Source organism: Phalacrocorax aristotelis, chromosome 5 (assembly GCF_949628215.1).
Source record: "Phalacrocorax aristotelis chromosome 5, bGulAri2.1, whole genome shotgun sequence".
In the NCBI taxonomy this organism is placed as follows: Eukaryota; Metazoa; Chordata; class Aves; order Suliformes; family Phalacrocoracidae; genus Phalacrocorax; species Phalacrocorax aristotelis.
In genome coordinates, this window is record NC_134280.1 from 2,277,128 (window position 1) to 2,292,846 (window position 15,719).

Genomic DNA, 15,719 nt, shown 5'->3' on the forward strand with positions numbered 1-15,719 from the left:
TCCAAAGGTTTCTATTCCGGTGCGGTTTTAGCGTTGAATACCTTTTATCTTTTTTAACTGCGCACAAGAGAATTGTTTGCCACGGCGGAACTTTGACCGTTTTACTTCTGCGTCCAGCAGCTGAGTACCTTGTGCAGAGCAGACCTGCTGAAATGAGCCTCGGCTCAGTCATTTACGTCTGGTAGATGGAACTGCAAATAGAGATTTTAACGGAAGATGCTGTTAGTTTTTGGCTTTTTTTCTTGACTGTATGAAAGTTAAAGACCGCTGTCTTCTCCTTAATTGCTTGTTTTTAAGATAAAAGCATAATATAGTAGCTTCTCGATGCTCTTGCCGCTTTTAAAATTGCAGGTTGTGTCATTACTCTTTTGTTGCACAGTCTACGTTGACTTATTCTCTCTGAATATTGTTCTTTAGTATGAGGTTGAATTAGATGCAAACTACGGAATAGTCACAATCTCCAGAGCTAACTCTTGGTATTAACTTTTTTGTTCCATATGGCTTTTTGCCCCTGATTCTTCAGATTTGGAAGGCTGTTGGTTGGTTGGTTGTTTTTTTCCTCCGAATATATATGTGTGTATATTTATGCAGGCAAACTACTGAGGTCTTGCAAAGAGATGCAGATCATGGAATAGTAGCGATGAAAATTGTCTAAATTTTTTGTACATAAATAAAGATTTAGTGTAAATGTCGGTACTGTTGAAGACTTGCTTCTGAGGTCCTCGTACTGTTGAATCCTAACAGACACCCTGTTACTACCTGTGTGTACCACTTTGAAACGTGAATTAGTGGATGCATATTAGAGCTGTGTAAACAACTAATAAACCAGTTTGTATGAAGCCGGCCAAATAACTCCTTCATTTCAGACCCACTGAACCATTTTCAGTGTAAGCTCGGCAACCTTTTTTTCAAGGTGATCTATATATTTTAATGATTTTGAATTTGTTTAGCAGAGTATGTTTTGCCAGTGGAGCTGCTACAGTTTGCAGTAGTATGTGAGCGTTGCTTTTAAGCCCGTGGGTAGCGGTGACTTGGGCATACGTTTGGGCTCATCCTGGTGCGATAGTGGCCTCGGGGGCGTTGAGCTTGCACCACATGAGGCTGTGCAAGCCACTAAGTCTTCCCTTACTGTTGCGATATGGGTTTTCTTGAGCTTTAAGAAAATACTTGGTTGTATACAGTGTACTGAGCACCAAATAATCCTGTTGCTTTGTTGGTTGAGAAGTGGTGTGGTTTTTTTTTTTAAAAGGCTTTAAGTATATTTGACAGCATATTTGAGTTCAGGTTGCCGTTGGTAGTGTGTTCCTATAAGCAGCATGCTTGGTAGTTCATGGGCCAGGTGTCAAATCTGTTTTGCTCAGAGATGCCAAAGGTGCCGTACAGTTTACGCGGCAGCGAACAGGCTAGCAGATAAACAAAGGAAAGTCTTGAACTTTACATGGTAGACAAATCTTCATAAGAACTTTCAGTATTTTATTTTTTCATGCATACTTCTGTAAAACATGTCTCAAGAAACGAAGTGAGGAGAATTATAAGTGTCTTAACTTATAAGTCTCTTAACTTGGGCAGGAAGGCTCTGCAGAGGGACCGGGACAGGCTGGATCGATGGGCCGAGGCCAGTTGTGTGAGGTTTAACAAGGCCAAGGGCCAGGTCCTGCCCTTGGGTCACACCAACCCCAGGCAGCGCTCCAGGCCTGGGGCAGAGGGGCTGGGAAGTGCCCGGCGGAGAAGGCCCTGGGGGTGCTGGCTGACAGCCGGCTGGGCATGAGCCAGCAGTGCCCGGGTGGCCAAGGAGGCCACCAGCCCCCGGGCTTGTGTCAGCCCTGGTGTGGCCAGCAGGAGCCGGGCAGGGATGGGGCCCTGTGCTCGGCACTGGGGAGGCCCCACCTCGAGTGCTGGGCTCAGGTTTGGGCCCCTTGGGACAAGAAGGCCCTGGAGGGGCTGGAGCGTGTCCAGAGAAGGGCAGCGGGGCTGGGGCAGGGTCTGGAGCACAAGTGTGCTGGGGGGCGGCTGAGGGAGCTGGGGGGGTTTAGCCTGGAGAAGAGGGGGCTGAGGGGAGCCCTTCTCGCTCTCTGCAGCTGCCTGAGAGGGGCTGGAGTGAGGGGGGGGTCGGTCTCTGCTCCCAAGTCACCAGGGACAGGTGAGAGGGAACGGCCTCAAGCTGCATCAGGGGAGGTTTAGGTTGGATATTAGGAACAATTTTCTTCACTGCAGGAGCTGTCAGGCCCTGGCACAGGCTGCCCAGAGAGGTGGGGGAGTCACCATCCCTGGGGGGGTTCCAAAAATGTGCAGACGTGGCACTTGGGGCCATGGTTTAGGAGGCCTGGGGGCATTGGGTTGGGTGGTTGGATTGATGATCCTAGAGGTCTTTTCCAACCTTAATGATGCTATGATTCTGTGATTAAGAACATGTTAACATAGTAAGGGGAAGCTGCTTTCCAAAGCACATTTTTTAAGAGTACACCTCTCTGTACAGAGCAGCTTGTGTACGCATCAGCCAGGTGCACAAGAGAGAAATCAAAGCTTATGTGAGTTAATAAAGTAATACATAGTCACCGATCCTTGTATCGTGGCTGTACTTGTTCATGACGAGCCGTGTGTGAAATGTCCCCAGAAGCCTTTAGCATGATTTCTCCACATGTTGCTCAGTCATGGAGGGTCTTTGCTGCACTGGGTGAGGTTTCTTGATGGTAACTGTTAGCCTGCTGTGTGGTCTGTGTTGAGAATAATGATTTATTAAGCCCAGTAAGACCCTCTTTTACAGGACCTCAGAAATCTACCTACCTTCCTCCCCTACACGTCTACGCTCTACTGACCACCTCTGGACCTCAGCACAGACTATGAACCCATGCTATTTGTGCAAGAGACAAAGTGGCTCCTTAAAACAACTGGTTTTACACAAAATGCGTTGGCCATTAGCTCCAAAGCTTTTCATCCACTGCAGACAGAAGCTCTGAAGTGCACAGTTTTAGAATAACTGTGATTTCTGAAGTTACCCCTTTTGTATTCCTTTTTTGAGGTATGTAATATGTGGAGATAAAGTGGCCTTTAAGTGGTCTGATGCAACATTCTTGATATGAGATCTGTTTAGTGTTGTTTTCTGGTTCTGGCAGCAGCAGCCCACGTCCATTTGCGGACGGTGAATCTCAGCATCGCTCGCCCTCTGATGTCTTGCGTGAAGGATCCTTTAATGACCGGCGTGCTGATAAACTGCTGTAGCCAAACCCTATTTTTATCAGTTGTGTGGACTATTCCCTAAAGGTCAACTCCTGCAGAGAGGAAAAAGCCCCTGTTCAGCACCCTACGGACAAGAGCAGCCTGAACCCAGGCAAAGCAGTTTTTCCACTGTGTGTTTAGACCATTAATTCTTACCTTTCCTGGTGTGTTTAAGAAGAATCCCGGGATAATGCAAAAACTGTGCCTATTGGTAAGTTAGGTAGCCCTTACCTGAGAAAAGGTGGGAAAATCCCATTCTTACATGGGATTTTTGCTGCCAGCCAGCAGCAACAGCCACTATTTCATGATGAGCCCAGCAGTGAGAGGTCCAGGACAGAGGGTGGCTGGGGCAGGGAGAGGGGAAAGTGGTTGGAGAGTATCTGGGCTTCACCTAATTTGAGATTTAATGCTAAACTTTATTTTTGTTTTTCTGAAAGCAAGAGGTCCTTCTGGATTTTGACCAAGGGGTTTCTCCTCCCTCTTCCTCCTCACGGCCCTTGGGGAGAGACAGCTCAGCTTTGCAGGCTCAGTAATTTTTTTCTAAAGTGGTTTCAGCCTGGAAGTGTAAGACAGAATCCGTGATGTGGTAGAGGTTTATATAGGCAAAGCGAATAAAACTATTGTTTTTCTGTCTTTTGGCAGTGGGCACAGATCTGCTGAGGGGGACGATGGTTCCCTTTCCACATCGGCAGCAGATGGCGAGGCCTATATGTATGTTTGTACGGCGCAGTTGGACCCATCTGCACCCCACAAACAAATGATAGCATGACTGGAGCTGCTCCAGAAAGGTTATAATTATCTCCGCTTTTCTGCCAGTCAAACCTGGATCCAAAACCTGAACTATTACCCGTTTCTGAGCACGGAGAGCAGCTCGGGAGCCAGTGTTCGCATCCTGCCCCGTGCTCCCCTTTGGAAGCCACTCCAGAGGATTTCTTGCTTCGGCTCCACCTTGGGCTGCTTCCTTCCAGGGAGGCCAGATGGGGGCAGGATCCTCCTTTTTATTAGCAAATACTTCAAACTAAAAGGCTTTTTTTTTTTTTTAAAGGGAATTTTGCCATATCCAAGGTGAACAAACCCTTGAAGCCTGCACTGCCACCAAAAGAAAGCCCCTTCCCCTCTCTGTCCCTTGCAGCACCACGAATGCGGGGCTTGGGGACCTAGCTGTGATAAAGATACTTTTTTTTTTTTTTGTAACCTTCTGAATAACTTCCAGCTAAATCAGCGCGCTTCAGGCTGCTCAGACAGCTTTTTTTGTGGCACTGGTGAGGGAAATTGGTGGTGAGGAGCAGGAAGAGGGCAGGGCGGAGGTGGGAATGGAAGAGCTGGAGATGTTGTGAGGGCCGGTGTTGCTTTGTGGCCCTAGCGCTGGTTTAGCACCCGAGCCTGCTTTCATATATAGTATCATTTTGATTAAGTTAGATGGTGCCTATGGCCAGAGAGTGGTTTGCTGCTAAACTGAGGCGCAGGCTGAGCGGCCCCACTCCAGCGGAGCGTTGCACTCGGCATCTTGTTTTGGGCAAACAAGGGAAAACTTTGTACGTGGAGCCAGGAATGCATTAGCCTAATGTTTTAATGTCTAATGATGATACAGCATCCAGTTACACTGATGAGAGCAGGAAAGCTTGGAGACTGAGACCCTTCACTGCCGGGTGGATAGAAAGCCTGTGGCCTTTTTGATGGCAACGTCCTCTTTCTCCGCCTCCAACAGGTAGCGTTGACAACTGAAACCAGCAGCGTCAAACTGGGGACCCAGCAGAGGCTGTCTTTGGTGTAAGGAGGTTACTGGGTGAAGCGCATGGGCTGAAGTCATTGGCATGATACAGATTATCACTGACTTCAACAGAAACAAGATCTGAATACTTGCATTAATTCACCCACCAGTAGTGAGGAACCCAAAGCATGAAGCTGCACAGCTTATTACGAGGGGAAGGAACTCCTATGCAGGTTTGAAATTTCAAAATCCTTTTTTATGTTAAAAATGTGAGGTAGGTGTTTTGCTGGGCAAAAGAAAGGCTGCATTTGCTTCAGGTCTCTCTTTCTCAGGGTTCATAGGCCTAATAAACCATTAATGTGAATTTGGTAGAACGCAGGAAAAAGTCTTGGGACAAGCCCTGTTGTTTAGGTGAGGTTTGCAGTGACTATTTTGGGGGTGAGGGAGGAAGGACTCCCAACAAGCCATGGAGATGGGGTAGGGTGACTCGTGGCTGCTGCTTGTCCCGCTCTGTGTGGAGCTGCGTTGCAGCGGGGAGCTGACCCGGAGACTTGGGGAGCAGCGCTGCGTCCCCTGCCCATGCCCTGCTCCAGCGGGAGCAGACCGCTTCCCCAGTGCTGCCAGGGGGTGCGCGTGTTCCTGAGCTGCCAGGTTGTTGCTCCATGTCCTCGTGTGCGAGCCTGTCTGAACAGATCCGCTCTTACACAGAAGAAAATGGGGGGAAAAATAAGATCAGATTACAGGAGATGCAGTTTTGAGTCATACCATCTGTGTGGGTAGGATGTGTCACATAAACTGCCTTATTTCCCAAACTGTGGCACGTATAAACTCACTTTTCTTTTTCACTTAACTGTTCCTAAGCCTTGCCTGGGCAAATGCTGTTGTTTCCTTAGTAACTGGGTCCTTCAGATGGAAAAGCAGGAAGTGGCTGGGACGACAGTGGTTTGTTGAAATTGGCACATCAAAGCGTGCCGAGCCCGGTGTCGCTGTTGGTAAGTCCAGAGCAGCTGGTCCCTGGCAGAGGCCGGGCGACGCTGGGAGGAAAACTCGCTCGTGCTCGGTTTGGGAGGGCTGCGCCTCTCCGTGCCCCTAGGAAAGCCCTGGTCCCCCCGGTTTGGGCTGGGCGTGGTGTTTAAGGAGGTGATGTAGCTGCAGGTGGCGGACATCTGAGTCTTAAACGGTTCAGTCAGTTCTCACCATGCAACACACACTAATAAACTGTCACTAGATTTAGTTCTTGTGACCAAACCAGGGGCAGAGTCTGAGAATTGTCTCAGAAATGGAGATCCAAATACAGTGTTTTGATTGAATCCACCATAAAGCCTTTCTGTTTGATTCTGTATTTAAACCAAGTCCGGACTTGCCCCAGAGCCCTCCCTGGTCGCCCCCTGACAAGCCACCCCTTGCACCATGCATGAGGCTTCTCCCAGCAGCGCTTGTGTGTCGCTGTGCCTCAGCTCCTCGGCGCTGCCCTTGAGCAGGAGCCGGCTGGGCTTCGTCCTGTCCCAGCCCTGTGGAAGGAGGAGGTCTGATGCTGATTTAATGTGATTTTTAATAGCTCTGACCCTGTATCGTTCAAATTGAGTGTGGCCTTTGCCAGAAGGGTTAGTACCTTAACATGTTGCAGCGGTTAGGTTCTTGCACTGCTGCATTGCTCACAGGATTTAGGTTTTAGCAAAGTCTTGCTGCTAAAGTCTGTGGCAAACTGCGATCAAGTAGAAAGCAAGAGAGAAGCATCGATTATTAAACATGGGAAAACGTTAATAATAGATGTTTTAATTTGGTGTGTGACCTTTTTAGCTCACCAATGGCTTCTGAAGGAGAACACTGCAGGCCCTCTTTTGCAAGCAGCGGGGCAGAAGGGCTCAGCAGTCCCGCGGCGGTGAGCGAAGAGGCTCCTGGCAGCTCCACACCACATTTGTTCCCTCCATCAAGTGGTAGGTAAGGAACAGTTTCATGCTCACTGTGTGCCTTAATTTATTGACTTCTGTAATGAGGGAAGCGCTGCAGCAGTTCGGGAAAGGAAGTGGCCGCTTCTCTTGAGCAAGTGCTTTATTTGCTGTGCAATTGATTGCTCCTAGAGGGTGTTCTGAAGGAACCAAACCCAATGCTGGTGCTGCAGGGTCACGCCTGTTCCTGTAGCTCTTCCTGCATCTGTACCTAAAACAAGAGTTGCTTTGACCCTCTGCCAGCATTTGGGCCTGTAGTTTCACAGAAAAAGCGTGTTTCTATGACTGGAATACCTTTAAGAACCTAAAGCCACTGCTACTGGTCTTCCCTTAGAAAAATGATGCTTTGATTGCTGTTGTCTTAAAGAAGCAGCTGTATCAGCCAGTATTTTTATCATCTGGAGTAAAGATTATAACATATACTGAATTTCAAATGTACTCAGTTTGACCTTAAATGAAACTAGTTTTTTAATCCTTCAGCTATTCATGTATAAACCCAGTTTATTCTGATTTTACATGAATGAAAGTTAAAGCACAAGTAGCTTCCCCAAGCTCCTATCTTAATGTATTAAAACTTAAGCTTTGAGTTGCATGGGCTTGCTCTTCAGTTCTGCTGCATTTTGAGCTTATCTGTTAACATTTGGGGTGGAAATCCTGCTCATGCTGGAGTTTTTGTAACTGATTTTAAAAGCTCCTGGGTTTTGCGCTGGAGCTGGAGCCTAACAGATTTCAGATGGCTCTATTATAAAACCAGAGTTATCCCTGTCTGGTCTCTCCTGTGCCAATCGTGTTTTTGTAGACTATCATCTTTCCTCTAAATCATCAGTTGAATGTGCTGCTAGAAACTCGGTCACCTCCTAGCCCAAATAAATGCTGACAATGTCACGGAGTAATTTAATGATGTGTTTCAAAGACCAGTAACCCCTTCCTCAGGTTGGTTTTTTATATCTTAGCATGAGCTTTCATCAAAGACAGTGATTTCACGGGGATTTCGCTCGCCACCTGCTGTACCTGTGACACTTCCTCTGCACCCGGCTGCTCCCCACTTGTGCCCCTGCCCTCAGTATCACCCGGGAACCTCTTCTGTCTCGCTCAGCTCACTGCAGCATCCGTCACCTGAATCGTTTCAGCTGTCAGGTCTACGCCTGCGAACCCACAGGCTGTTGTGCTGGTGCACGGAGAGAATGGGAATCACCTTTGGTGTCTGCAATAAGCAGCCCAGGAGAGAAACACCTTAAACCATCATCGTCGCCGAAGGGTAAAGATTACAGTGCTGAAATAAGTTGGCAATGTGGGATTTAGGCGTTTGGGGCCCAGGTCCCTAACAGTAAGGAGCTGCTTAACTCCAGTGGATTTCACTGGCAATTAGATAAACACCTTTTAAAACTAGGGCCAACACCAGAGGCCTCACTGGAGGATGTGCGCCGCTGCTGCCAGTCTGATGGAGATCCTGAAAGCACTTAGCTTGTGAAAGTCTATATTTAGTCTTCCTTTAGTCTATCTTGTTTCTGCTTTTTTTAAAAAGTCTTTCTTTAGTAAACTTGAAATCTGCATGTTTTATGGTATTGTTAAACAGTGAGGAGATGGGTTGTTTTTAAACAGACAGGTTTTGCTAGCTCGCAACAGACAGTTTCATTGTAGGAATGACTCCATTCAAACCTGAAAATTATGTACTTGCTTTTCTGTGTCAAAGCCAAAAAAAAAAAAATTCAGCAAACTAAACAAACAAAAATATTTGTTCCGTGTTTATTGAACAGAAATCTGTGGATCAAAAACACTTCTGCAAGAGTCAGATCGCTTTGGAATCTTTCAGCAGGATGTTCTTGGCGGTGTGCTCCCAACGCGCTCGACCTGCCGTGGTCCCAGTCCCGCCCCAGACTGGTTGGGAGCCTCAGGAGAGGCCGGAGTGGGCTGCAGAGCTGCCTGCGCCCCGCTGATTGAGCAACAATTATCGTCCCAGAGTTGTTTGATTTCCAGTGACTTGACGTTTAGGCCTTTATTCGTGTCCTTTGCAATCTGATGAAGGAGGAGCCTGAACCAGCTAAATCCAAAGAGGATATACTGTAATGAAAGCGTTTGAACTTGATGCAACCCTGTGGCTGTGTTAGATCATTATGCTTAATTTTCAGGTTGTGAAGTGAACGACTGCATTAAACCATCCCATCCTTCAGTAACCCTATCAAAAGCGTGCTCAAGTACGGCAAGGCCTGTCACAGGACATTCCCAAATTCAAGGTAGATTGTCTCCTTCCCTGAAACCCAGCGTGTCCCACGCAGTCCCGATGCTAACGTGCCCTGTGGCGACGAGCACCTGCTTTGCATCTCGTCGCTGCTGGCTGCGAGGCGGCAGCCGCCGGGGCGGTTGAACTGCTGAAGGCCGCCGTGCTTGGGGAAGCTCTGCCATAGCCAGGGTAATTCTGCAGCTGTTTGTGTCCATCCACCGTCATTATGTTGCTTTATAAAAAGAGCCATGAAGTCATCAGTAGTTCAGCCTCCCATGGAATCGTTTTGAAGGAAATGAGCTGAAAGTCTGCCAGGTTCATTGAAATGAAAACTATTTAACAAATAAAGTTTTCCTTCCCCTTGCTCCCTATTGCAGAGTAAAAACACACCCAGAAGCCTGAGCCATTTCTGACGGATGAATGAGACAGCGTGACAAGATCCATACACGGGACTGAGCAAGAGCGTACTCCACAGGCCTGCGTGTGAGTGGGGAGGGCCCGGGGGGCTCAGAGGGCAGCTGCAGCCCTTTCGGCATGGGGGTGAGCAGAAGGACCTTGGCCTGCCTCGACATAAGATGAGTTTTGGGCTTGTAGTTTCTATCCTGATGGTGTGATACCCCATGCTGAAAATGGTGTGTAGTGTAAAGGTGAAGAAAACAAATAATTTCCCAGGGGCTGAATTTCAGTTTTATAATTTGTACTTTCGTGGTTGTTTCTTTTTGTTCTATCCTTGGGGTGAGTTATTCAGGTAGGATCCCCATTTATGCCACCGAGGGAGCGTCAATGGGAGGACTTCTGTTTGCAGAAGTTTGAGTTACGAGTTATGAGCATCTGCAAGTTATACCACTGAGGATGCTGCTCTTAGGACACGATGGCATAATGCCAACTGAATTAGAGGATATTATTTGTGATGGTATCGTTCCTTATTGCAATTAAATGTCACTTTATTGACTCCAGTAATGAAGCGGTTATCGTACTGTCCAGCGCCGCTGCAGAGCAGAGCAATAGGAGCAACGGCAGATTCCTTAGGGCTGGTTAGCACTGTTAATAATAGTCCAGCGAAGAATTTCTCGTGGTGGCTGTTGTGTTAATGACCTTTGTGTTGTGTTAATGACCTTTCACAGAGCATTCTGCCGCTGGGAACTGCTCCTGCAAAGTGTTACTGGCTGCAACTAGCGAGTAGTCTTAATATTTTATGGACTACTGCAGCTTGTATTTCAGGATATGAGATACCATTTCAGCAATGTAAGTTAGGAATGCCGAGCATGTTGCAATCTTTCCCCCGCATTTTACCATTGGAGGTGTTAGTAACCTTTCCTATAAATATGTTCCATTTAAATGAGCAGAGTAAAAGAGAGAAATTCCAAAAAATGGCTCTGACACAGGTTACAGTTTGCTAAAGTCTGTAACATTGAAATTTAGACGTGTGCACTGTAGCCCATTACTTAGCAGGCATCCTTCAGGTCAAGACGACTGCAGGCACATGAACTGTACGTTGATGGAGAGATTTAGTTGTTATGGCATTTCTTGAGTACACTCATTGAGCTTTGATGTAAATCTTGACCTTCTTTTATAGCAGCTTTTGTGATCTTGTCCCTGGATGATTCTTTTGGAAGCCCACGTCTCTTCTGGGTTGCATGTTTGCTTTTCCACCTACTGTGGGAACTGGTTTGTGACACAGGGGAGTCAGAGAGGCTCAGAGGGAGAGGCATCAAGTGGCAGGGCATGATGTGCCATTTTGCTAGAAGCTTTACAAATTAACCCTGCACAAATTTGAAAAACCCTTGGAATGGTGAGGTGCTGTAAGGCAGGCTGGTAGTAGCACTTTTCTTCTTTTGCCTAAGAAAAAAAATGTTAAAAGGACTGTTATCTCAATCCCACCTTTCTATATTTTTTTGTTTGTTTTTTTGTTTGTTCCCTTTTTGGAAGAAAGCATGTCCTTGGTGAAAAAAGATATGAGGGCCTAAGTAGTAAATGTTTGATCTGTTCCTTCTGTTCTCACATAGGGCATGAACGTATTTCAGTAATATTGGTGCAATTGTTGTTGAACTGAAGAAGGCAGCAGAGGTGATTTCAGAATTAAGGGACTGATCACGGGTTTTGCAGATGGCAAAGAGTGTGTTCAACCCTGTCCCTCCATCCCAAGTGATTTACGACAGGGAATAGGGACCACCTTTATGTTATAGCTGTGTTTATCCATCCACTTATTGGTTGCTGTTGGGGTGATGTGGAAAGTTGGCAATGCTGTTCAAAGCCGCGTGAAACTTTCCTGCTGCGAAGCTTTCTTAGAAATAATGGACTTAATGTGAAGACTTATTCAATGATCCGAATGTGGAGTGGGATATAAATGAACCCAGGCTGGCTTATCATTTCTCAATAAATTGTTTCAGCTCGGTTCTGTAAGAAACCACAACAACTGTGCCTCTAAATTCACTGTAAGGCTCTGCTGAGCTCAGTGAGAAGCTGGGGGAAGAACGTGTGTATATTGAAACTAACAGATTAATTTTGCCTCGACTTTTCAAACTTAATTGGCGTGTTGTGAGAAAACTGGACCACGTCATAATGGTCAGCAGTGTTTTGGCTACTGAGGTGGGACAATTCTTGTGTGTGCACTTGAGGCGGACCACCAGGAAGAATGATATTTCACAGAATCACAGAATCCCAGGTGGGAAGGGACCTCAGGGATCATCTAGTCCAACCTTTCTAGGAAGAGCAGAGTCTAGACAAGATGGCCCAGCACCCTGTCCAGAGGACTCTTGACGGTGTCCAACGTGGCCGAGTCAACCACTTCTTCAACCATTTCTTCCTTCAGCGTAAGTGCAATGATAACCGACCTTAAGGAGGGAAAGGAAAAAGGGCCATCGCTGCCAAGAAGCAGTAGGCACCGAAAAGGCGTGAGGTAGCCTAGCCCTCATCCCACCATTTTCATACCAAGTGCTTTAGAGGGAACGGGCGTTACTTGCTGCTCATGTTCCTGCATGGCTCCAGAGGATCTCTGTCCCTGCAGAGCAGACCTGTCTGCCACTGCACCCGCCTTCCCTCTGCCACTGTTCACTGGGTGTCTGTGGCTCTAAATTATAGATTGATCTGCTTATATCACCTGCAGCTCTCACCATGGTTGCTGTAAGCTAATGATTTGCAATAATGGTAATAATAATAATGAAGTTTGTCAGAAGACAAAAGAGCTGGGTTATCTTCACTGCATAGTAGTAAGGCGGAGGCTTGCCCAAAGGGACAAATGTTGGAGACAGGATAAGAACTGAAATTCTGGCTGCCAGTCATGGCTTTTCACTGGCATTTACAGCTGATATTTGTACCTCTGTTCTAAAAATATAAAAGCTTATTTATCTTATAAACAGAAGGAAGAAGAAAAGATTTGAAAAGAACCTCCCCGTCCTTTCCTAGTTTATACTAACTATACAATCAGAGCCGGTTTTGCATTCTTGAAGAAACCTTCCTTCGGTGTATCTTCTTTCTGCTCAGTGCCTATGTGAAAAACCCTGTTGCTGTCTTGGGAACAGTAGTAGGAGAAGTAAATTAGGCTGTTTGACATCATCTTGTTGATAAATGTTTTCTTTTAAGACTCTCGGGACCTAAGTAAAGAACAGTGGAGGCTGTGACAGATGCTGTCATGTGAGGAGAGCTACCCTTCCTGCCAATGACCAGATTCAGCTGGGGGGAAAAAAAAAACAAACAAAAAACAAAACAAGGCTGCTGCTGAGGGTTAATTATGTGTAAATATCTTGTGGCAATATACAGTATCTTTTATGCTGTGAATTTATTTCTTCAGTGGGTTTTATTTTTAATCTTATACTAATTTTTAAGTTTCTACAACTAGTTGGAGAGTTAGGTCGAGATGTGTTTGTTCAACTGATTGCTCTTTGCTTCCTGATATGTCATAATGAAAAAAATTTGGCGTCTTGTTCATGTTCTTCAGTTTGGGTTTGTTTGGGTTTTTTTCCTTCCCCTTTGAATCCTCTCTTGATTCAATGTTTGAAGTATCCCGGTTGGACACTAACAGAGGTGACCATGTGAGATTGCATGAACGGCCAAAGAAAGCAGATATTCTGTGTGAGAACAGTAGTTGGTGTATGGTTGTGAGGAGATGCACCTGCAGCAAGCAAACCACATGGCTGTGTTTGTGTTTCCCTGCGACTTCAAATAATATTCTTCTTGAAGCACGGGGAGGTGACTTTGAATGCGTTACGTGGATTTTGAGTGTGTTACCTGGATGTAGGATGAGGAGGGAAGTGAAACCCTTTGGTGATTTTTTTTTTTTTTTTTTTTTCCTAATGCTGTTCTGTACTAAAATCTTCAGTCCTATATCCAAAGACCATCAAACACTGGGTCAAGGTTTATTTGGATTTTATTTTGCAGCTTGGACCTGTCAGGAAAAAGCACTCGTTGCAACTTGACTAAGCAGGGAGGGGAGGCGGATGGGGGTAGCAAGCAGCAGCTTGCCACGTAGGCAGACTTCAGCGAGATGACAGTTCCTTCTCTGTCCAGAAGCATCAGGAAGAGTGAACTGAATTTGGTTTCATACCAATATTCCTTTCTGTCCCCCTCTTCCAACAAAGTCTTTTTGACTCATGGCAATATACCATACAGCTAGTAGCTTGTGCTGCTACTCATCCTGTAGTAACCTGTCAGTATCAAAAAATAAACACGAAAACAAGACGCTCTAGATGATTGATTTACTCGTGGCGTTTTGATTGCATTACCTCTAAGTATATTCTTTATTATGATCTAATATTTTCTATTAATACTTTAAGAAAGATGATAAGGAGCACCAAAGTAAAAAGTGAAGTTCATCTTGTTAGAACCTGTACCCTTTCCTAAAAAGCCACATTTGTATAGTACTGACATTTAAAATAAGTAATGTTTCCAAATATTTGTCTCAGGTGGCTGGATAACCTAACAAGAAAAAGAAAACGTATCTGTGGTATAAAGAAATGGCCTTGTTACTTTTACAAATACATAGGCATTGATTCTAGCATTTCTGATCCCAGAGAACAGGATCGAGGAAAGGTGCTTTTTTCCTGCTTGTATTTTTTCTAGTTTTAGAGTGAGTTAATTGGTCAGCTGTTTATGAACTGGGAAACCCTCCATCATCAGCTATCAACTTGTCTCCTCCTGTGTTGAGGAATCATCACGAAAGAGTGAGTCTATGCCATCATCCTATTCAGGTTCTCAGATGCCTCAGAGCTTTGGGACATTGGGGCACGGACGTGGTGGTTCAGGCGCGGCCCATCGCTGCAGCTGGAGATGGCTTTAGAGCCTGCGTGCAGTAACTCAGTGCTAATGGCTCACTGTCTTGGGGTTGGAGGTCTACCGTGTACAGACTGTGAGTGTTACTCCTCATTTCCAAGGATTATCCGTAGTTTAAACAGTTAAATTTCCTGTCGGAGCCCTGGGCAGCTGATCCTCGCAGTCAAACCATCCTGTAGGTAAGCTGTTCCAACAGGTCGGCCTGGCTGCCTCCTGCTGACCCTGCACCAGATAAAGTACTTCTAGAACAGCGCCTCTTCTCGTAGCCACCTCTGTTGATAACACATCAAAATCCTACTCATTTTGGAGGCCTTTATCAGCTTTTGAACAATCAGGCTTCCAGTCACGCCTCACATGCCTCACAGTTTCATATGCTAATAAATCTTCTTAGTAGTTTCAAAACAATTAAGAGAGCGATGTCTGCACATGTGTCTGCAGTATGGACTGCTCCTGAATTTTTACAAAAGGAACACATCGTTACATTTTGTATCCTCACCTGTCCATTTTGCACCTGCAGCTTATGAAGGGGAAGCTTAGTGGGACCATTATGGATGCACAAATTCAACTTAGCCAAGGAGACAAAAGCTTACACAAGCTATAGCTGAAGTTCTTATGATGTGACTTTTGCAAACTTCTAAAATGATATGCCACATTTACCGCATGATAATTAGTAGGAAATAAGGCAAATACTGAGAAATAAATATGCTTCGTCCTAGGAGACCATGCCTTTTCCTTTGCTTGTACACTTAAAACCATGTCTGAATTACTAGGCTGCAAGACAGTTACAGAAATTGCAGAGATGTACGGCATGTTTTCCAAGCGCAGATATTTCTTTGCTCAACCAACGCTACGCTGGCAACTTAAGTGACATATAGATGCAGTACTGAGTGCCTGAAAATGCTTTCCTCAGATGCTTCTAATATTGTAGCAAGTCAAATCCATTGAGGTTCCCTAAATTGGGAGACTGCCCCCTTAGCTATTGCAGTCCGGGTATCAACCAGTACCTTTGCACCTGACTTCATCATCAAGTCCACTTGGGGTCTAGAGACCACGTACAGTCAAGCCTGTCCAGGGTCTCAATATGATAAATGTTCTTTGGGGAAAAACTACAGGATAATAGTCTGCTACAATGTTCATGCAGGCATTGGCATCTTTAAGTTGTGCTGGCACTGGGAGCGCGTGCACTTGTGTCTCGATGGGATTCCTGCAGCTGGCAATAGGTCATGGTTCATTCCCCACTGACACAGGGAGATGCAATAAATGCTGGATAACAGTAAGCCCTTGTAAGAACAGCATGGTGAGGGAAAATCCTTACCTAACTCCCCCTTTTCACTCCATTTTTCATTATTAGTGA

General features: G+C 45.8%; 1 protein-coding gene across 1 annotated transcript in view; it reads left to right on the forward strand.

Annotated features, from left to right (window-relative positions):
* Window positions 1–6,779: 6,779 nt before the first annotated feature.
* NEB (nebulin) overlaps window positions 6,780–15,719 on the forward strand; it is a 141,204-nt gene continuing 132,264 nt past the window's right edge. Inside the window, exons 1-4 of the mRNA XM_075092737.1 lie at window positions 6,780–6,868; window positions 7,830–8,134; window positions 9,006–9,110; window positions 9,475–9,580. The gene's annotated coding sequence lies outside the window, so the exon portion shown is untranslated. The remainder of the gene's footprint in view (window positions 6,869–7,829; window positions 8,135–9,005; window positions 9,111–9,474; window positions 9,581–15,719) is intronic.